Source organism: Columba livia, chromosome 2 (genome assembly GCF_036013475.1).
Source record: "Columba livia isolate bColLiv1 breed racing homer chromosome 2, bColLiv1.pat.W.v2, whole genome shotgun sequence".
NCBI classification, from domain to species: domain Eukaryota; kingdom Metazoa; phylum Chordata; class Aves; order Columbiformes; family Columbidae; genus Columba; species Columba livia.
In genome coordinates this window covers 27601775-27624730 of record NC_088603.1, presented here as the reverse complement: position 1 = coordinate 27624730, position 22956 = coordinate 27601775, and the positions used below count along the sequence as shown (strand labels likewise).

Below are 22956 nucleotides of genomic sequence, written 5' to 3'. Positions count from 1 at the left end.
ATCAGACTTTGCTGGGAGCAAGTGCCACTGCGTACATTTATTTTGCAGCTTTATTTCATGTTATTGATTTTAGAGTGGCCATAACCATTTCATCGAGACCAAGGTACCCCACGGTACCTCTCACCTCATTGTCTCTGCATCAGTCTGAAGGCTCAGGAGACTTCTCCCTTTCTCTCCTTTATATACTTAGCTATAAAATCCAGTGTGGCAAGCCCAGAGCCTTGGTGTGTCAGGTCCATGAAAGGAACAGAGGTGCACCAGGGGCAACATGAGGACACTGCAGACGATGAATAGTCAGTCTGATCCTGGTTTCCTCCTGACCACCAGGAGAGCTGTGCCTGGGGCCTGGGTTGCACACTCCTCTCAGGACATCTCTGGTCACTAGAGATGACAATACCACCTTCACCCATGTTACTTGAGTCCATCCATAACACACAACACCACCGAACTGGAGAGATGAAACCAACCTCTTGCCCATGCAGCAGCATCCCAAAGGCTGGAATTTTGCCCAGAATATGTTTTTCTCCCAGGTTGCCGTACAGCCCTGCGCTATCATACCTTCACCACCAGCAGACCCAATGGTACATTTTACTCCTTCTTCATTCCAGTCAGCAGCAGCTGGCCTGGGCTGTCAATATGTTAAGCTCCTTGGGACAGAGCTCATCTCTCAGCCCCACAGTTGCCTCACATGACAGAGGTGGATCTATTACATGGTATTCTCCAAAACAGACAGCAGGTCATCTTTACAGGACAGCGCAGTCCCTCACAGGCATGAAGGACTAGTGTGCGCACGGTGCTGCCTCATAGGGAGACATCCTGACCTTGAACCCTACAGCTACAACCAGGTCTACATTCCATGGCCTTTTAATGTCTCATCCTTCACACCCACTGGACCTGCAAGCGTTATTATTTTTTCTTGAGATAACTTTTGAGTTTTTTCTATCTCTTTCAAAGAAATCCCTGCAAGCACTACAGGTCCTGTTTCTCACTGCTGCCTACATTCCCCCTTACCTTCTACTTATTTTACCACTTTCTGACTGACAGAGCCTGGGATTTGTTTGAGAAATTCAGTGAGACACACACAATTGGTGTTTACTGCTCCCAGTCATCTGATTCCCCTGTAATTGAGCTTTTATCTCCTCACAATTTTGTGAACACTGTCTTGTCTCTTATCTTCCTTGCTTGTGATGAGCAAGGCAGCTTTCATTGCCTCTCCTGTCACATGCTTCTGTTGCCCCTGAGGATGCTTTTGTCCATGAAGATTCACAGCATGTCACACCCAAAGAGCACAGATTCCTTCCAAATTTAGGCTTCAGATCGCACAGCTGCCTAGCTCTTCTGCCACATGGGTGAATGAAACACAGTCAAAAGCACTGGGAAGGGCCTCAGTGCCGGCAGATAAGGAGGCTCCTCTGGCAGCAGGGGAAAGCAGCCAGCCAGGTGCTCTGAGGCTGCAGCCCCGACTGCTCCCTCGCCCCCCAGCGCTTCTCTTAGAAAGACAAGTCACTGCTGTAAAGATCAGTGACAATAAGAAAGGCAAAAATTATAAACTTGCAGACCTTAACATTTTACATCCAAATCTTGATTTGTTTTTCAGTGGCTGGACTGAAGTAACAGCCAGTCCCTTGCTCTTCTCTTCTCCCTACTGTCTGTCACACGCACAGGTAATCACTTGATCACAGCCTGTCTATAACAATAAGTGTCTGTGTTGTACGGAAGAGGGTATAATAACCAAGAAAATGAATTCAAGTATATTATTTCTAGTATCTGAGGAATATTTGATTTTTTGTAAAAGTGAACCTTGTAACCTTGGCCACTCGGAAAACAAGTTAGTACAGTACATATAGACAACATATTCCTGTGGGATAATAGTGCTGCTTACAAGATGTACTTACCCATAACACATCTAGCACAAATGTTTGCTACCCTGAGATAACTTCAGGGTAGCAGCTACACTAAAATTACCCAGAGAGTGTCGGCAGTGAGAAAAGCTTGATAACACTGTTTCTGTCCCTCCAGGTTTGCTGTCATCTCACTGTTCTACAGGTGGAGTCCCTGTCTCACCCACACAGGGAGATTGAGCTAGAACTGGCTCTGTCTTGCTCCTTTTACCTTTCTTGAAGTTATCAAGCAATAGCCGGGTGTTATTATACACTCAGAAGACTTCACCATAATTCCCAGATGAATAACTGGGATGAAGCTCTCAAACTCTCATCTATTCTGATTCTATCTGGCATGAAACAAACACCATCAACTACATAAAAAGTGCGAAAATCCCACATACTCAGAAGAAGCCAGAAAAGACAACCAGCTTTGTACACTTTTTAATATCTTGATCATAAATGTATTCTAGACCCACACACAAAGATGAAACGAAGCATGTAAATATCCATTCTATATGTGAGAGAAAAACTAAGCATTTAAATGCCTTTTTTGTTATCTGTTGGGGTAATCTATTTGCAAATAAGGGGCACTGTAATTAAAGTATCCGGCCAAAAATGATTGGTTGAGTTTATTTAAGCATTTAACATAATCTATCAGCTAGCACCTATAGGTTTGTATCTAATTTTACTTAATTCAACATTTATATCTGCAATGCGAATCTCCCTGTGTGGTGCTAAATCACCTGTGAAACATCCTTTTACAGATTCCGATAAAAACAATGTGATTGGTTAATTTGATATTCAATAAGCTGTATTTTGGTTTATGCACTGATGACACAACCCACTAAAAATCCCATCCCATTTGAAATGCCGTACTGAGCACAGAGGACACCCTACTTGCTGCATGAGCACAGCTGTTAGAGTTAGCCAGACTAATTTGTACAATATTTCCCATGGCTAGTGCCTTGTGTCCCTTGGACAGGTTGGAACAGATTTGCCATAAAATATGATACTTAAAATCAGACATTAGAGATGTAGCTCGCACACATTTACCTTCTCTGTCATTAGCAGAAACAGACAGGCTTGGTAAAGCTTGTTAAACATCTCCAGTATATTGTGTACAAGTTTTTTTTAGTTCACTGGCTGAAATGCAAAAAAAGCCAAAACCAAACAATTTTCAGTAATCTGATATCCAGATATTTCATTTGACTGAAAAATGAAATCACACAGAATCACAGAATCGACTGGGTTGGAAAAGACCTCAGAGATCATCAAGTCCAACCCTTGGTCCAACTTCAGTCCATTTACTAGATCACGTGGCCTGTTTAATTTTCAGTACAGATTACCTTAGAAAATATAAACTAAGTAAATAATGAAATGAAAGTCTGAGTATCTTTTCTTTACCTGAGAAGACAACAAAATTAGTTAGACAAAGAAAACTTTACATAATTGTTCCTTCAAAGGAGCTGCTGTGCAAGCAAACCATCAGAAAAGAAGATGGGGTCTTTTTCCTGTGAGAAATGCAAATAGCACTGGGCACTATTTTGTCTCTTCCACACTACCTTATTTTCTCATGTGTAGATTCAAAACACAGACATCAGTTCAAAATGAAGATGAATTTGCAAACCAAAGCTACCTGCAAGACATGAACAGCTGTGGCACACCGGGGAAAGTCTGTGCACCAGTGGGACTAGAAATGACTCTGAGTAGCCAAAGCTCCCACGACCAAGGGCTCCCCATTCCCCTCCCAAGCACCCTGCTCCAGAGCCGGCTGAGCCACAGGGGCAGTGATGGGGTGAGCTGGGAGGTGATGGGGTGAGCCGGGAGATGGGGCTTGTCCCACCCCTGACGGCTCACCCCCAGCCCTGGGCACACACGCTCCCGGCAGCGGGGCTGGCACAGCATCTGTCCGTCCTGGGGCTCAGCCACCCTGCAGCACTTGTCCGTGAGAGTTAAACTTCAAGGCTGACTTGACACAAGGTGAGCAAATGACAAAAGACTAGAGGAGAGGATGACAGGGTGGCTATTTTGGAATTTTTTTCTAAGTCCTTTCTGGGATTTACAGCTGGCTAAGCTGTAAATGGCAGTGCAGAGAGCCATGTTGTTTTCCAGACCTTGTGTTCCACTGTCTCAAATGATTAGTAAAACTGTGGATAAAAAGCAGTGTAAGACATATAGGAGCATATGCTGATGGGTGTTGAAGAGCTATAGAAAGCAGAAACATGACACCTACTTAATAGAGCATTTCCAGAATTCCAGGTTGCAAATGGCAGTCTTATGAGATGTGTCGGCCTTCAGAGCTGTGCTTGGACCGAGCATGAGTGAGCAAACACGGTGCTTTCAGGCATGAAAAACTACTACAAGTGTAAGAAACTGATTAACAAGGCATATCATGTGCATTCATCTGTCTGAACAAACTCATCTGAAATTTGGGGAGGAAAGTAATCAATAATTCCATGTTTTTACTCATCTCAGTATCTTACCAATGCCAGGTTCCCCATGGAGCAAGCCAGCCCACCCCACCTGACAAATACTGGTACATATTGTCTAGAGCAGCAATGAGAGTACTTCCCAAAAGAAATGAAGTTGCAATGAATCACTGTGATGAATAGCCTGGGGCAACAGCTCATCCTGTGAAGGACAGTTTTAAAAATGTTTTTCTTTTCTGTCAATGAAATATTGTCCTGTCAGAGAGCGCTGATGAATGAGTTACGCTGGATATGACCCATCTCTGGAGCAAGATGAATCTGCTTTTTCCCAGGAAACAAAGCATGAGGCTTAGAGAGCTGATCTATGAGCCAGGGCACTTATGAAGCATTTTGATCCAGACAAACACACAAAGCAGCCTCTGGCTGGTGTGGCTTCAGAAGAGTCGAGCCACCGGCTCCCTGTGCCGCAAGAGTCATCAGAACCACCAGGTGCAACAAGTATTTGCTCATATAAGAAAAAAAAAAAATTGGAGATTGGGGCTGTAAAACTAAGCAAAGGGCTATAAACCCATTTCTAAATGAGCTAATCAATAAAAATCAGCATCACATTTTCCAACAGCGCAATGAGGTTTCACAACAGAAATTAGGTCAGATTCACATTCCTCATCATAAGCAGAGCTGATATCTGGTTACCAGGGATATGTTCAGAACATACATGCCATTGTCATACCTTTCATGAATAGCGCAGATTTTGGAAAGTGGATAGAAACGGTAAAAACAAGATGCTTTTAAAGACTGGGGCATGTTTCATACAGAGCAGGTGCCATTAAACACATAGCAAGAAAAAACAGATGAAGCATAGTCTGCTTATGTTGCAGAGACTGTTGCACTTTTGGAGAACTTTATCTAATTTGAGCTAGACTGGATTCTATGAATCTATAATAGGCTGGGGCAATTATTCTTATGTCTCTGAGAAGGTTAAGTTTAGAAAGAAATCAGCAGAGTTTCCTAGGAAATGGGAAGGGATGGGGACCGTGTCTGTCTCAGGATACCAATATTGACATCCTTGACTATAATCACTGCACCCTATCTAACTCTCCAATTAACAGTCAGTCACCACTGACTTTGGGTACAGTTTCACAGTGCAAGGTCCTTTTTTATTTCTCTGGTAACTCCACAAAACTTTAACATTTAATTAATGTTAATCTGCATTTCTCAGCAAATTTTTAATATTCATCCACTTCTCATGACAGCCCATACTCTGTTGTTTCTGGGTGCCCTGGCCAGGATCCTTCAGCTAAGAAGTAATAAGTGTTTTCCGTGTCTGGAAAGGTGGAAGTTTGGAGAACGTGGCATCCTTCATGCTGCAGCTTTGGCAGAGGAGAAGGAGCTGAGACCACCTGCCCACCCTCCACACACCTACCCCAGCACCATCCACACGGGTTCCATCCAGTGCATCCTGATGGCACGGTGGTGTCCACAGTCACATCTCTAAAATTCACTGGATGAAGCAGAAAATATCCAGTCTATTTTTTTCTAGTAAAGCAGCAGATTTTCAAGATGCATTTCAAAATTATTATTTTCTCCTTTTTCAGAGACTTGGTCTAGAAAGGATTAGATTTACAGAGGTACCTAATTGCACATTCATAATAACCACATTTAAAAAATCATGTTATGGTTCAGTTCCTAGAAAAGATGTAAGGGTTTGGGGTGTAGATTTGGATTCTTAAAGGGTTAAGATAACCAGGGATATTTAAAAGGTACTATGCAGGTGAGCTGCTTTTGTAGCAACACTAAGAAGCTGATGATTGAAGGTAATCACGAATATCTTCAAATATTGCTGCTAAGAACAGTCACGCTTATATGTTTCCAACACGAGAAGATGATGACAAGACTTTTTCCCTAAGAAGACAGGCTTGGGACCCCAAGCACCCTGCACAGGAGCTCACCTGGCTGGGTGAGCAGGGCTGGGCGAGCAGGGCTGGGCGCTCCAGCCGTGGCCACATCATGGGCAGCCATGACCACCAGTGCTGGTAAGAGCAGAGACGCTCATGACGGCCGTGTGATTAATGCAAACTGTGCTCGGAAACGCACAGGGCAAACCCTGACCCACATTAATCACATTAGGAAGGGGGATTATTTTGCTTGTCAACACGATTAGGCTGTGTCAGAAGGAAACTTCTTCCACATTTGCAACTGTTAATATTTGCTGAAAGGCTTTAAAGCATTATTTAATTAAACTTTGTTTGACTATGAATAACGCCCCTCTCTCTTGCTCTTTTCACCCAATTGCCTGCACCATGCTGATAAGGGTGCTTTTGTCCCACCAGTCTTTGTGGGGCTGGGGTTATTTTATTTGCTAGTTATGGAATTTTTAGTGTGTTTTGAATTCTGAGCCCTTCTAGTCTCTGAATTGTTTCACCCTGCCATACAAAGAGTAGGTAACAATGGCATGCAAGGGATCTTTCACAGCACCTGTGTTTCGTCTGCGTTCTCAGTGGGGAGTTCAAAGCTGGCCAGAAAGCCTTTCACACACAAAAAAATCACACATGAACTGGTTCCATGCAGAAATGACACAGATCTTTTCTAGAAAGAAAAAAAATGTACACCTTAGAGAGAGCTTAGGTAAGTGAGTGAAGACTGAGATATGCAGCATCAGCAGGAGGTGGAATCTGGGTCTGCTGCATTTCAGCCCTCAGCTCCCTTCCTCCCTCTCCCTGATCCCACCAAAATTAAAGCACAAGATTATCTCTAAAGGGATGCCTTTCTGTAAGGATCTTCATCGTCAGCCAATCTAGATTTTGCAATGGAAAAATGTTGCATACACCAAACATTCAGTTAATTGCAATATTTCTAGGAAACAGAAGTTTTTAAATCCAAAACTATTCTGAATCAAGCTGGAGATTTTGCTTCCAAAGATTTTTCTTTAATTATTTTTTTTTATTTCAGCACTATTTATCCATTAACTTATCAGGGATAATGGAGAGCATGTTGCTTCTTGTGTTACAGAGTGCTAATGTATAACATTTGTCAGATTTGGTAATTTTCTGTTTACAGGAAGCCAACATTTACCAGTCATTAGTCTTTATCCTTTTCATCTCTTTGCAGCAAGGAGTGATCTGTATTTTCTCCAGTGGAGTCATTGAGATTTGTAAGCCATATAGCCTTGGATCTGATATTATTCACAATGGGAACACTCTCTCAAATTAACTTATTGGAGAAAAATGTAAATCAATTATGTTTACAACTCTCAACAAACAGAATTAAAATCTTCCACCAGTCTGCTTCGAGTTCCTAATGATTTGTGTGATTAACCCAGTGTCTGGGCTTTGCAAGAGAGCATGAGATGAATTGGTTTCTCTTCATTATCTGACATTGTTCAGTTATTCCTGAGGTGTCCTCAAAAAAACAGGCAAGCAAACAAACCCCCTTTAAAATCATTATCCATGGAGCAATGGGTACCACCCGCTGCCATTCCTCAGTCCATTGTACAGCGCATGTGCAAGCCAGAAGGTCACGCTCTTGAGATGGCAAATGAAGTACGATCAATCACAGGCCAAGAACAAAGGTACGACCAGCCAGGCTCAGGTCTGCCTGCTCATGAAGGAGTGAGGCTGAAGGAAAGAGTGTTTGGTGTACGATACATAGAAATGCAGTTCCTGAAAATAATAAGCAACAGCTGAAAATGTGAAGCTCCAAGTGCCACTCACCTCCCCAGCACAGCAATTTAATATTGTCCTCTGCAGCATCCCCATTTCCACTTTGGACCAGTACAGTAAGGAGTCTTTGATGATCCCCAAGGTCTGTCTGCTTTTGCAGTCATGTTAGAAGACAATCTCTGACCCGTATGTGCTCAGAAATCAATGTGGTTCCCAGCCCTGAGGAGCCCTTTGAAGCCAGAAGGATCTGAACTGTGCCACCCCACAGGTCCTGCTCCCGGGCTGACAGCCATGGGGGCCACATCCAGGCTCCCCATCTCTTCCCGCCAAGACCAGGGATGTCTTTGGGCACATCTGAAAGACAGTGCGTGGGGTTTTGCCAGGAGACCAGGCCTGCAGCTCTTTACCTTTCTGTACAGTGATGTCTCACTGGTTTCAACACTATGACCACTTTTGTCATCCCAGCACTCGTGTGAAGCAGAAGACTATTGTTACCACACCATGCAGATGGGAGACTGAGCAGAGACCAAAGCCCGAGTACAAAGGGTCTCTAGGTTCCACAGAAGTGCATTATTTCAGGAGAATCTATTGTCCAGGCAGCATCCAAGAGCCCAGACAGCTTTCCTGAGACGCAACAGCCAGTTGCCACACAAGACATCAGCCTGAGCCACTGGTCAGGCCGTGCTCGCTCCACCAGCCGGGAGCGAAGGCACCAGCCCTTCCCCCAGAGAAGAGATGAGACTCCACGCAGCTGGGAGCAAAGGGATGAGCCTCCATCTCCGCGAGAGTCCCGATGCGTTCTGCTCTCCCAGCGGGATGCGGCTGCAAGCCCCTGCACCAAACAGCAGCTGCATGCGGCAGGAGTTCTCAGCAGCCTTCATCCACCTCTGAATTTCAATAGCCCAGATCCTTCACATCCTTATGTAAATCTCTGCTCATTCTAGAATTTGACAAAATATATACCTTATGCACAGCCTGGACCTATATCTATAAATCCAGCATTTACTGCTTGACACACAGATAAAATATCACATCATTTATTCCAACCTTACAATCAGAAAGTGAGAATTACAGTGAATGGAATCTTTTCTATCCTCTGTTTTAAAAGGTCTAATTATTTTATTACTCAATGTATGTACATGCAGATAAGTAATAATTATTCCAAGTATTATCCTGTGTAAAAGAGCCAGTTAATGCTCAGAGATAATAGTGCAGAGGCAGCTCATTATAGCAGTTTGTACAAAAATAACAGATTTTTTTTTTTCTTCCAAACAAAGTTGTTCTGGTTTGATAATAGCAAGTTTCAATCACTTCTTTATTTGGTGAAACATTAAACTATGTGCTGCTAGTATAGTGATTATTATTTTAATGATGAATCACCATGTGGTTTTATATGGGATCCAAAGAAGAATTAGTCATCCAAAGGATCTGAAGAAAATTTCATGTAAGGTTACATTAAAAGAAGGATGATCTTGAAATTATTGCACATCTGTTTATAAACAGCCTTCTTACAGGAAACATTACTTACAACTTCCTGCTGCTAAGAGATGAGAAAACTCAGATGAGCGCGCAGACGAAGAAACATTGGTGTTTTCCAGCACCCCAGAACCCCGCAAGTTCAACATGCAGAAAACCAGTTGGGTCATGGAGGCTGAATTTATACCCCAAAGCAGGAAAACTGGCAACACAGGAGGTGGCTTTCCTGCAAAAAAACTACAGCCTTATTCCATGATAACCTCACTGCCCAGCGTAACCCTACTCCCTGGGGGTCTCCACGCATGCAAGGTAGTCCTGTGACAAAGCACGTTTTGTTTTTACAACCCTTTTTTCTTTCATCTCCTCTCAACGAAGCTTGCTTCATTCAGCTCCTCCTTACCTAATCCCTCACTCTACTTTTGCCCTGAAATAAAAAATGCGGGAGAAAAAAAGGCAGAAAATATAAAACAAACAAAACAATGTCTTGTCACCCTCAGCTCCTTTCTCTCCTTCTCCTGTGTTTTTTCTCCTGCCTAGAGGCCACAGGCACATAATGGCCCCAGGCCACGGGCAAGGGCCACCACAGGACCAAATAAGCAAGCCCAGGGCACCTGAAGCATCAGCCAGCTCCATGATGCACAAGCCATGGAAGGGCACAGCAAGAGTTTGGGTTTTCCCAGTGCCAGGAATTCCTCTCATCCCCACAAAAAGAGGGCTGGAGCAGGGGGCTCAGGGCGGGGTAAGGGGTGAGGCCGGGATGGAGCAGCTGCAGGTCCTGAGGGGAGATGGTGCCGGCAGCAGCAGGCGTGTTTCTAACGAATACTCACGTCTGTCTGTCTGCTCAAAGGCGTGACACCTCCGTCTCACATTTAGCCACCACCTTCTCCCTGTCGTGTTTAGGAGGGGCTCTAAACCCTTGCCATACTCATTGCTGCTTTCCTTGAGCAAGTAGTTTATCAGTCTAAATGTGTAAGTTCATAATCATTGTTAATTTTGACTCATTACTAAGGTAGTTGTTTCTTCTTTAATACCAGCTTGATTCAGAGAGGGAGTTTGGGATTCCAGTTGGAAGCAAAAGCTGCTATTAACGCCCAGCCAGGTGACGCCAGCTGCCATGGGTGACAAGCAGGCTGCAAAGCAGGCGGGAAGCTGGTGAAAGCGCTCGTTTGGCATGAGGAACGCTCCCCCAGGCTGCAGGGAGGTGTGGGAGCAGGCAGGGCACCCCACCAGAGCTCCAGCGTGGAGACCGCCTGCCCTCGCTGTGGATGTCACCTCCCTGGGCTGTCCAGGGCCCTTGGGACATCAAAGCCACGGTCTGTTGAAGAGCAGGGTCCTGGGAGGACTCAGGAGCTGTAGCCACCTCAGTGACAGCCACAAGTCACAGTGCATGGTCTACAGCAGCAGAAGGACCCTATCAACATTACCAACAGACAACCACCTCCATCCCACACCATGTGCTGCATTACCGGTACACAGAGCTAAAGCCCTCAAACCCAACCTCAGCTGCCAGCCCCTTGCCTAAAATCCCCACTGAGAGATCCACGCAGGCAGAGCTGGGCTCACCCAAGCTCTCCAGGTAATGGTTTCTAACCTGGATGATTAAATCAGAGATCAGCTAAACTCAGCTATTTGACAATCTTAGTACCTGATTTTATTTTCAGTTTGCATTAAAATATTTCAAAAACCTCCAAACCCAGAAAATCTATCTGTGGGAAGAGCTTGGTCTGCTACCAAATGAGCGCTGAGGAGCACAAACATTTTTGGTTCCTGGGGACAGTTTTGACTGGAGGATAACCAACTGCAGCATCCCCACAAGGTCTGCTGGGGTGCCTCTCCCAAAGGGAGGCAGCTCACCCCAAACCTCACAGACCAACACTGGGTGATTGCTGAGGCTGCAGCCGGCATCCCCCCAAAGCCAGCTCTGCCCCAGAGCTGTGCCCTGGGAGCAGGGCAAGGCTGGGCTGAACAGCCTGGGAGACACCAACCCACTGCCACCCCCTCTTCTTGTGGGACAGGGACTGCCAGGGCAGTGCCAGGGACTTTGGCATGAGAATGTACCTTCAAGGAAGGAAAATAATACACGGAGGAAGAACTACAATAAAATCTCCATGGAAAAGGAAGACTTTCATTTCAAGCCTTTCTGTCTTGCATCCCTTGGAGTCCTGTCCCGCAGTGAAAAGATAATATCATGGCTATATTGAACACCATTTCATAGCTCACTTCTGCTTTTGGTGAAAACGCATTCTTTTTGTTTTTCTGCAACAAGATTTATGTGTGTGCCCAGGGAACAGGAAGATTCCCTTTAACCAAACAAAGTATTGTTCCTGCCTCTAGGCAGACATTATGGATCCCTGCAATTTCTGTCTTCCAGCAGAGGAGGCCAAGACTGTGAATTTATTTGTGTACAGCTTTTGTGTTTGTTCTACACCAGTCACAATAGGGTGAGCGATGCTGCTCCTCAGCCGTGATCAGCTGCTTTGACTCAAAGTCCAGGTTCGTCCTCAGGCTGAGGCGCTGACCCATCTCCATCGCTGGCACAAGCTGCACCAGCCTGGCTACGTGGGCACAGGTGAATTTTGCCACCTTCTTCCCTACATCTGGGATTTATCGGAGGAGCGGTGCTTGCCCATGTCCTGGATTCCAACTCGTCGATGATGCTGCCAGTTGCAAATCTTATTTCTACAGCACTGATGGTTTCCTTTTCCATAGATTACAAGGGACATTTTTATCATCTGAATTGCATGAGCTAGCAACACAATTCACTGGAATATAGTATCTCTATAAATATTTCATAGAAAATGCCAAGTACTATAAATTGTTTCATACTGCCACTAGAACACTGCTGAAACATAGTGCACACCAAAGGCATTGCAAGGCCCGGAGTCCAAAACCTACGAGGAGGAGCTGCCTGTCCCATGTGTTGGCAAGGGGAAGAAGATACATTTAAAACCTTGCTTGAGGAAGCTGTTCACCAGCACATCACCAAAAGCCTCTGTAAGAGTTCTAACTTTTCATGGCACACCATCTTTATCTCCACCCCTTACCATGCTCTCCAGGGGCAATCTCTGCACCTGCCTCCTCTGCCCCTGCTGAGTAGATGCGCTTTTTATGCTGCGGATGTTCGTACTTTCCTTTCCATTGGCAGGGGGAGTGAGAACTGTTTCTGAAAAAATAAAATAACCAGCCTGGGGCTAATTGCCAGTGTTAAATAGTTCATTTTTTATTTAAAGACGTGGTGTTTTAAGGCCATTCTCTTTAAAAAGTTGGTGTAATGTAGTGCCCTGAGGCTGAAAAAACAACCTGGAAATGCTTTGATCTCCAATGCCTGAGGAGAGGCAGAAATAGTACATTGGGTCTTGAGCTGATGGACAAAAAGCTCACACGTGAGCAGTCTGTCCGCACCAAAGTGTTTGAGTAACTTCCAGAAAGGTTCACTTGCCATCCAGCACAGACAGATGGTACAAAGTTTCCTTTCCTGTGTGTCACATTAAAAATAAATCAGAAAAGCCACACAGTTCCTTTGGAGGGACGTCAGGGGCTCCTGCTCATTTGGACAGAGGGGCCCTGGTGCAGGGCCAAGGGCAGTGGGTTCTGAGTTTCCCGAAGCTTCAGATATTGCTGTAAAATTGCATTAATTTTAATAATCTTAAACAGGTTTGCAAGCCTTCAATAGGTTTGTTTACCAGCAAAGGGGCAGAGCTAAGGACTGCCGTGTTTCCAAGACAGTTTTTCAGTGTTTACAGCTGAAAAGCAAATAGCAAATAGCAAATAGGTAAAGAAATAGGATTTCCCTCGGTGGCTTTCTCTGCCACACCAGCAGTGTGGAGGATGGAGGTGGTTGCCCCAGGCCGCCTAAAGCTGGTCACACCATCAGCACAAGTACCCATTTGGGCTCCAGAGGATGCTGCAAGAGTGTGACATCGAGTGACACCTGATATCAAAAGAAGCCAAATGAAAGCCAGAGTGTGTGGTTTAGCTTTAATCAGGGTTACAGATCATGCCTCATGTTCCCGAAAACACCCTTGCTGCAGCACTATGCTCTTAAGCATCACAGCTATTGGAAAACAGCAACTGAATCCCACAGGTAGCACCAATATTTCATATTTATAGCTCTCCCCAGTTCACTTTAGGCAGGGAACAAAGTTTTGCTCTTACAAATGACTACACCGTAACTAATTACACAGTGATCAGTTTGTTTTAATAAAAGAAGTTATGTGGTAATTATGAGACCCAGAAGTAATTATAAATCACAGATAAGGTTCATGTGACACACGCAAAGAGCTGCACAGGTATCTCACTACATAAATTATGTTCAGGAGTAAACAATAAAATTATTCATTTAAGTCTTTTTCTGCAGTATAGCACTGGGTATTTTTGATTTCTAATGTTTTACTTCCTTACAGGGACTTTTTAATAGTGGTCTTAAGAACCCTTGCCATCAGTTTTTGTAATCACTCCCAAATTTGAAAAGTAGTAGTTACATTTTTTAACTGAACAAGTAGTTCTGATCATCTGGGTAGTTTCAACTTTGCAGAATTAAGCAAAAAAAAAATCAAAACAACCCCACTCCCCCCAATATGATAGGAACAACTAAGGAAACAAGATGGGCCAAGATGAAGATACTTAACTTGTAATTCATGCCACAGCCCAACTATCACAATTCACAGAAAGTTAGCGAAGGAGGTTTCATCCTGCAAAGTTTGGGACTTGCTCTCAGAAGCCCCTTTGACTCCCTGGTAAGCTGTAAGCTGCAAAGATTTGTCTCAGGTAAGAGCAGAAGAGACCGCAGCTCCAGCCCACATGCCACCTGCTGTGCCTGGATCACTCCACACAGGAAAAGCACCCCACAGAAACAGGCAAGAGCAACAGACTTCAGGTAGTATCCATTTCTTAGCCTGCACTTGGCATTTCAAGACCTTCTGGGGTTTGAAGCACATCTTCCACATCCCTCTTCGAGTTCTCCAAATGTTTTATCAGGAGCTGCTTTACTCCCCCTATATTTGAGACTGATTTTTACATGGACTTTTAGAGTTCATCCACTTTTTGAGATGAGCAGAATTATATTTTGGCCTATGAAATTGCTGAATATTGGTTTCAAAATAACTATCCACACCGTAGATAACAATAACATCTAAATAGCTTTTACAGGATTGCCTCTACCTCCAAGTACACCCTTGGCATTCCAGGTTGATATTCCTTGCTTGCTTTGTCTCACTGTATAGCTTTTAGTGAGCTCCTATTGTGATATCTAGTAAAATCTCTACCACGGTTTGGCATTAGGAATCAAACTAGTAAATTCCTATAATGTGTCCCCTGATACCTCATTTCTGTTGTTTTGGTCTTTCGGGGTATTTTTGGTTGTGGGTTTTTTGTTGTTGGTTTGGTTTTTAATTCTGAAAGCCATTAGCCAGTCTTTAAATCACTGCCAGTCAGCACTACAGTCCAGACACCCTCAGCCTGGCTGCTCTTAATGTATGGAGGTTATAGCAGTTGTTTTCAAACAGCTAGGAGGGCATCTCCTGCTTTAGGAGTCAGCTGTGGCTTTGTGGAGTCAATGTGAACAAATATGAGCAAATCGAGAAGCTAATTACATCTGATTTGCTTGTTCTGGAACATCTCCACTCGGTGTGCTGCTGTTTCTTGACTTACACAGGCATCACTGTGGGAAAGGACAGGGATTTAGGTGTGTCCTGAATCACAGCAACCAAAAGAGGCTGTGGATGAACCTGAAAGGTTAGGGATGGGGCCACAGGGTCACCTTCTTTGCTCCTTCAGCACAGGACTTGTGCTCATAAACCAAAAGGGATGTTTCTCCCTGACGCTCTGAAACCTATTTGACCACTGTGTTAAGGATGCCTCACATGGCCACACCAGGGCTTAAATCCTGTAATATCAAAATAGCTTTAGTCTGGCAGCGTCTCACTGGTTGGTGTGGATATTTTTTCTAAAGGGCAATTTGTTATATTTAAGATGTGTCATTTCTTGAAGTTCCAGACCTGCTTTCAAAACTATGCCTAAGCAAATACTGCAACAATCTACTTATTGTAGCAACGTGATCAGACACACTTCATGCTTTCATCTGCAATAGAGCAGGGTACAGACCATCATATCCACACTGATCACATGCCCACGAGGAACAGGTACGTGTTTGTGCCTTACTGCACCGCCACGCAGTTCCTGCAGCAGATTTTGCCTCAGGCAGTGGACCAGCAAGGGAAGCCCTCAACCACAGCCATTGAGGAAAAGGCAAAGTCCCAGAATCCATATCCCTGTTGTGCAAAGACACAGATTATAGAGAAAATGTGGGTAGGTCTTATAATTAGAAAGTGTCACACTGTTCGCTGAGCATCTGATGCTGACCAGAGAGCATGAGCTGCCCGACTGGAGCAGTGACTCTGGACAGGGAACACCGGATCCTACAAAAGACTTGCAACAGGTTGTTGCCCTTCTGTCCACTATGGCCCCAGTTCCTTCTTTAGCCTCCTCCTGGGTCCTTCTCTGCAAAACAGACTGTCTTGACACAAAGACTTTTTTCCCCTTATTCCTGTCATCTTTGTTTTCCTTTGCGATACTGCTGGGAGGTCACTCAAACTGTAATCTCATGTACCAGAGGCTTTGTCTGTGGTTTTGCTTCCTTTATTTTGGCATAATATCAAGGAGATGGGAAGCAGAACAAGTCGTTACTACATAAATTTGTTTCCATAGCAACAATAAAAGTGTTTTCCTTCCTCAGGTTTACCATTCAAATCCTATAGTCTCATCTGAGGCTTGGGTGGGCAGTGAGAGGTTAAAACATTTCCCAACCTACTTGCTCATTGCAGAATTTTAAAACCAGGCTACTGGAGTGAGTAGAATGTGCCAAGTAAAAGCAGAAAAACAGCCTGAGTTCCAGGATGTGAGACACGGGCTTGGGAAAGGCGAGCGGAAAACAAAATTTTTACCTCTGTAGGACTTGCATGCAGTAAAGCGCACTCCTGCAACACAAATCGGCAATGGCAAAGAAAGCGATGGAGAAAACCCATTACACAGTGCCACTCTTCCTCAGATTGACTGTCCCACCACAGCGGGATCAGGAAGAAACACTGTACTAACTCACCCGAGAACATGACGCCAGGTTGCTGTACCTGCAGTACAATCAAAGCAATTGCCTTGTCCCAGGATTGTGCTCTGAGCCCGCTGCAGGGATGCAGGGTGCAGGCAGGCAACGCTGCACCCCCAGCTCGGGGGGACTGAGAGACACCACCAACCGCTGTCTCCTGCAGCCTCGTGCTGGGAAGCACAGTTCATGAAATGCTAAAATTGCCAGATGCTCAGGAAGAAAATTCAAGGAACACAACAGACAAATTGAATTCCCCAGCAGAGACTGGGGAATTTCGAGCCTGAGGAAGACTGGACCCCAGAGTCCCCATCGACCGCTGGCACCAACATTTCTGCCGTGGCTTTGGCACTTTGTGTGATGGATTAGCGCTTTCTCTGGAGAAAAGTACCTACTTAGAAGACATTATTGGTTTTTGTAAAGCCAGTTTTTCCTAAATGTCCTTTCCTTCCCTGCCTGCCAGCCTCCCAGGCAGGGGCTGCAGATGTGCAGTCATATGCACATCAACGCATGTCAGTCACACATCATTAAGACATCCAAGTCATTTGAGTAAAAGGTTGTTGATTGCCTCTGTATCACAATCTGACTGAAGTCCTGCCGTATGAAATCAGCAATTAAGAGCATGACAGGCTGAAACACAGATCCATCTGAACAAACCTTATTGTACCTCAATGGACATTAAAATGCACTTATTTCCCAAGCTCATCTTCCAATTGACGACATTCATTTGGAATAGCTGGATAGGAATAGCATATTTTAACTCAGGAAAAAACCAAAGCAGCAGAGTCAAGTTTCACCTTTTGTAAAGAAAAGCCCCAAATGAGTGTTCACTTTTACTGCACCTGAGGGTATATTCTAGGAGCACTGTACAATATCATCTTAAGATGAAGTTTTCCAGTGGTTAAGGATTGCAAAGGTTTGCCCCTAGAGGCTAAGAAACTGTCACTTCAAGATACTTAGGTCAGGTTCATTTTCCCACCACCCAGTAGTATGTGCTCACATTATAAAATTACAGTATCACAGTATGTTTGGGATTGGAAGGGACCTCAAAAGATCATCTAGTCCAATCCCCCTGCTGGAGCAGGAACGCCTAGGTGAGGTCACACAGGAACATGTCCAGGCGGGTTTTGAATGTCTCCAGAGGAGACTCCACAACCCCCCTGGGCAGCCTGTTCCAGTGCTCTGTCACCCTCACTGAGAAGAAGTTTTTTCTCAAATTTAAGCGGAACCTCTTGTGTTCCAGCTTGATCCCATTACCCCTTGTCCTGTCATTGTTTGCCACCGAGAAGGGCCTGGCTCCATCCTCATGGCACTCACCCTTTATATATTTATAAACACTAATAAGGTCACCCCTCTGTCTCCTCTTCTCCAAACTAAAGAGCCCCAGCTCCCTCAGCCTTTCTTCATAAGGGAGATGCTCCACTCCCTTAATCATCTTCGTTGCCCCACGCTGGACTCTCTCCAGCAGTTCCCTGTCCTTCTGGAACTGAGGGGCCCAGAACTGGACACAATATTCCAGATGTGGTCTCACCAGGGCAGAGTAGAGGGGAAGGAGAACCTCTCTCGACATACTAACCACCCCCCTTCTAATACATCCCAGGATGCCATTGGCCTTCTTGGCCACAAGGGCACAGTGCTGGCTCATGGTCATCCTGCTGTCCACCAGGACCCCCAGGTCCCTTTCCCCTACACTGCTCTCTAATATGTAATTTCCCAACCTATACTGGAACCTGGGGTTGTTCCTGCCCAGATGCAGGACTCTACACTTTCCCCTGTTAAAATTAAAGCAGAAAGAAATATAAATTCTCAAATCAGTTCTAACTGGGCCTTTGATTAACAGGGTATTTTCTTCATCTTTGTGAAGTTCTTGTAACTGATTGGATCATAACCAAAGGTGACTTCACTGATGACAGCATGATATTGTTAACATGTACTCAAGTAGTAAAGGGCATGTACGAGGATGAGATCCTTCTGTGAGCAGACTGACTGCACCATCCCATTTTTTATGCGGGTTTCTTATGCAAGGGAAGAGCATGTCCAGTTTCCATTGCTCTGGTGGACTTCTATGCTACAGATTCTCTACATTACTCTACGACAGCAAAGCTAAGTGATATCTTGCCTTTGGTATAACCCCCCAACAGAGTACTGCCAGTCTACTCTCCTCTATGTATCTTACTGGTTTTGCTGTTAATCTGACAGGATAAACATATACCAGTATTTTAGATTCTGTACTAGTTGTTTTTCCAGTCAAAACCAGAAACAGGAGCCTTCTGGGAAAAAAAGGTAAATATGCTAGCTCACTTAACAGATTATTTAGATTTCACATCATCCCTCTAAGAGCATAATTGGCATAAAACAGAGAGCTCATCTGTGCTAGAAATGGTGTTGCAAATGGTGGTATTTCAACAAACCACTTATTAAGGGCTTTACAGCAGTAATACGCACTTGTCTCGATATTCTTCAGCATTTGTAACAAGTTGACAGATATTCAGTAACTAAAGGCCATTTTATTAAATAAAGGATCCTTGTTTTATAGTCTCAAGTACAAGCTTTGGAACTGTTAGAGAGCAGTTTAAACACTGAACTCCCCAGACACACACATCTGTTGTGTAGGATCATATATCACACAAATGGGCTTGTCGAAACACCTGACATTTACTCATAACACACACTGCTACAAGTGGCAAAACAATTCAGTTCTTGGTCATTTATATGTTGAATTTATACATTGAATTATAGCTCTCAATTTCAATGAACAAAGAATACTTTGGATGGTACTTACATAATGGTGCATCCAACTAAAATTAAATTCTGTGATCTACATGTGCTTTAATCGGTAGACACAAACCACTGGAAAAGGTGGAAGGACTCAGCACTGTTTAGTCTGTTCCCAGGGCAGAGCTGTGGCCACTGCAACTGCTGAAAACGTTCCTACCAAAGACAGGTTTTGCAGCAGGTAGGCAACCTCCATGAATAGGAGCAGATCATTTACAATTATTGTAACTTTTAACAGCAGCCATTTGATTTGCATCAGTCTTTACGGTGAACTTCTTGATGTGGTTCAAAGGGGAATCCTTTCCTCACAGTGAGGCTCTTGGGTACCAAACACTGGCAGATGCACCAAGCCCAGTCCAGCACAGGGACACCAATTGGTAGGAGCTGGGGCAGACAGTTCTAGCACCAAGCAAGACGTGCAAAAACTGCGATGCTGCATCTATACCCTCCAGCAGGAAGGATTTCCTTTGAAACCCTTTCCAAGAGGTCTCAAAATCAACAGTTCAGTAGGACAGCCCCAGCATGGGAGATGCCTTTTACAGTTACTCAGCTTTTATCCTTCCTCAAAGGCAGATGGACACTCTTTGTTCATGCTTAATCAGTCTGCTGAGAGATTCAGCCCTCCCTCTGTTATTATTTTGGCTTACACAGAGTACAAATTTTAAAATATTATAACAGGCAAGGCATGATCTTGCTCCTTCACCAATTGTTCAATATTTTACGCTAGAAGTCAATGAAAACTTGGCCACTGACTCATCAGTGAGTAAGCAGCCTCTCATAAATATGTATCCAAGAGGAAGAAAGCCCACTAATAATTATAAAAGATTACAGTCCAAATAGCTGAGAATGAAACTCCTTCATAAATTCTACCTTCAGTATGTTATGTTTTTAAGCGAGAAAGATCACATTCTAATAGCTCTTGCTGGACAGCTGGTTTAAAAAGCATAAACCCACGTCATAGAAATAATAAAACACTGAAGGAATTACATTTATAGTTGTTCTTTTTAAGATGTATAACTTCGTATTTTGCAAATCAAAACTGTAGTAATTTTTAATGAGACATATTTCTGAATCATTCCTTTTCTAGCTACCTAAAATTCAGCTCCCTCCAACTACTACCAGTTTCCAGGCAATCATATAGTCTTATCACAGGTAAGATTTAGCCAAATTAACCAATTGTTATCACTCTCTTTCAGTTCCAGAGAGCCAAATGAACTTACGATCACCAAAATACAGAGGATCTTTCTTGATGATATGCTGAATGGCGAGAGGTCTCAAAAGATGGATGGTAGGAGCCTTTCAGTGCTCAGTTGTATAACAGCAATCCATGCCAACATGCACAGGACAGAGCTTAAAACTTCATCTTCGTTTGCAAAGTGATCACAGCTATTGTTCATTATAAGGTGATAATTTTTTTCTAAGCAACGCTTTTGCCATTTGAAATTGCAAGCTGCTAGCAGTTTTGAAGTAATTTTGATGAATGCTTTCTTTTGTTCATTATCCATCAATCCTTGTGTAAAATTCCCTACAGAACATACCCTATGCCTTAAAAAAATGAAAAAATAAAATTAAAAAAAAGTATCTTTGTCATTCAGCCTACCTGTGGACAGGATGAGATGTCGATTGACCTTCTCAGCTTAACGGGCATTTTTCACACTTGTAAATCAAAGAATTTCACCAACCTGTGGTAGCGTTGGCTTTGCAAAGTTTCTGTGGGGCCACCCATGCCTGCCACCCCGTGTAAGCGCTCCTCAGATCACAGCACGCCTTACCATTAGCACCAGCTGTCTTAAAGCTTTAAAGATATTTCATTCCTATTGTAGAATTTTGGCTTTTGTAAGAGTTGTTTTAAACAAGAATACAAACATAGTACAAAATAAGAGCTACCACTGGCAATGAAAGAAAAAAGTTGTCAGATTTACAGGAAGAGGGGCTGTGGATGCATAGATGTTTACCCTCACCTCCAACTCACTTTAGTTTTTGTTTCTCATACCAAATCGCAATTTTTCGTTATAAATTTAATTTAGCCTTTAGAAATGTGTATTGTCTAGGTATAAACAGCAGTAGACAGGTGCAAAAGAAGTGTTCTAGCTAGTTTCATTGAACTAACAAGTTTCATTAAATGTGCTGATTAAAATAACCATGCTCTAAATCGCAATACTTGAAATAAATTTGAAGCAACTTGGATATTGACTGGAGAGGAGGGGCACGTGTGATAGCCATCAAGGAGTGGAAACAAACTCTGTTATCAAGCACCCAAACATTGCTTTTGGTATTAAAACGAAGTAGATCTGGCCACAAAAATTACTGGTTACTTTGCAGTTGCCTTCAATGGGCCAAGAACCAGGACTTGTGGCCTCAGCCCTGCAGCCTGATGTCATCTCCACCATTCTGTCCCTATTTGGATTAAACCCTTAAGGATCAAGGATGCTCCTACTGTGCAAGGAGCAGAGGAAGATGTAGCAAAGCTGCCTTAAGTTGCACAGGAGTCTTTCAATCAACCTGTTAATAGAAATTAACAACCTACAACCTAAAATCCTAGCAAAGAACTGGGCAGAGAGGCGAGGGAGAGCACAGCAGGCTGTGCCCCCGGTCAGGATCCAGGAGCTTAGCTCTGGCAAACAGCATGTTGAGACAGATGGAAATGTGCTCACTTGTCAATGCTGTCATCCCCCAGGAGGAAAGAAATTATGTTGTCTTGAACACGCTGTAGGTAAGAGACAGGGAAAGGTCCAGAAATAGAACGAAACTAATAATATAAAACCAGGTTTGGAAGATGAAATGAAAGGTGACTTTTCCACAGAAAGGGGGGTGGATTTCTTAGCAGATAAAAAAGTAAGACTTTTTTTAGTCACAATAAGTATCACAATAGGCATGCATTTTCCTGATGAAGACTTATCCTATTACCTACTAATTATTTATATTTGTTATACAGTATTATGAACAGGATAATTTCTGTTATTGAGGAGTTTACAACTTCTGATCTATACAGAATATTGAGTAATATGACATGCTGAGCTTTAAAAAGTCTTTGAATTCTAAATACAGCACAACCAACTCACAAATTTTTTCAAAATTTTAGAGACTAACAGTAATTTATATCTAGCTTTGAAAAAACAGCAGAATTTTCTTCATAAGCCAGTGGTACCTTCAAGGTGAATTCAATAATGAACTACATCTTTTATTTTAAAGTGCTTTTCAGAATAAGGCTCAAGAAGAAAACCAACTTCCAATTTCAACAATCGCATGCATTTCTAATACTTTTCATTTCTTTCCATTGAAATGAGCCCACTCTAGTACCATAATTTTGTTCTTTGGCCACTGAATCCACATCAGAAAACAAATGCTAACTGCATCTTTTCCATTAAGGTAGAGGATTATACACAAACAGAAAAATGTTTTGCCCTATGGGTGCTAAGATTAAAAAAAAAATAAAGCTTTCTATTTTAAAAATGTCAATTTACTTTTACCAAATTCTTTCAGTCTCCGCCTTCCATTAGTAGAAAAAAATATTGCAATTAACAGAAAATTGTTGTGATTATTCCATTTTAACAATTTGTCCTGGTTCTGGTTAAAACACGACCAATTATCTTTTAGTGGCTTTTCCTTTCAGCTACGCTCTTCTAAGTGACTGCATT

At 43.4% G+C, this 22956-nt stretch overlaps 1 protein-coding gene across 4 annotated transcripts in view; it reads right to left on the bottom strand.

The window, feature by feature from the left end:
- Positions 1-22956, bottom strand: part of SDHAF3 (succinate dehydrogenase complex assembly factor 3) — an 88322-nt gene that overhangs the window by 33121 nt on the left and 32245 nt on the right. The window lies entirely within an intron of this gene.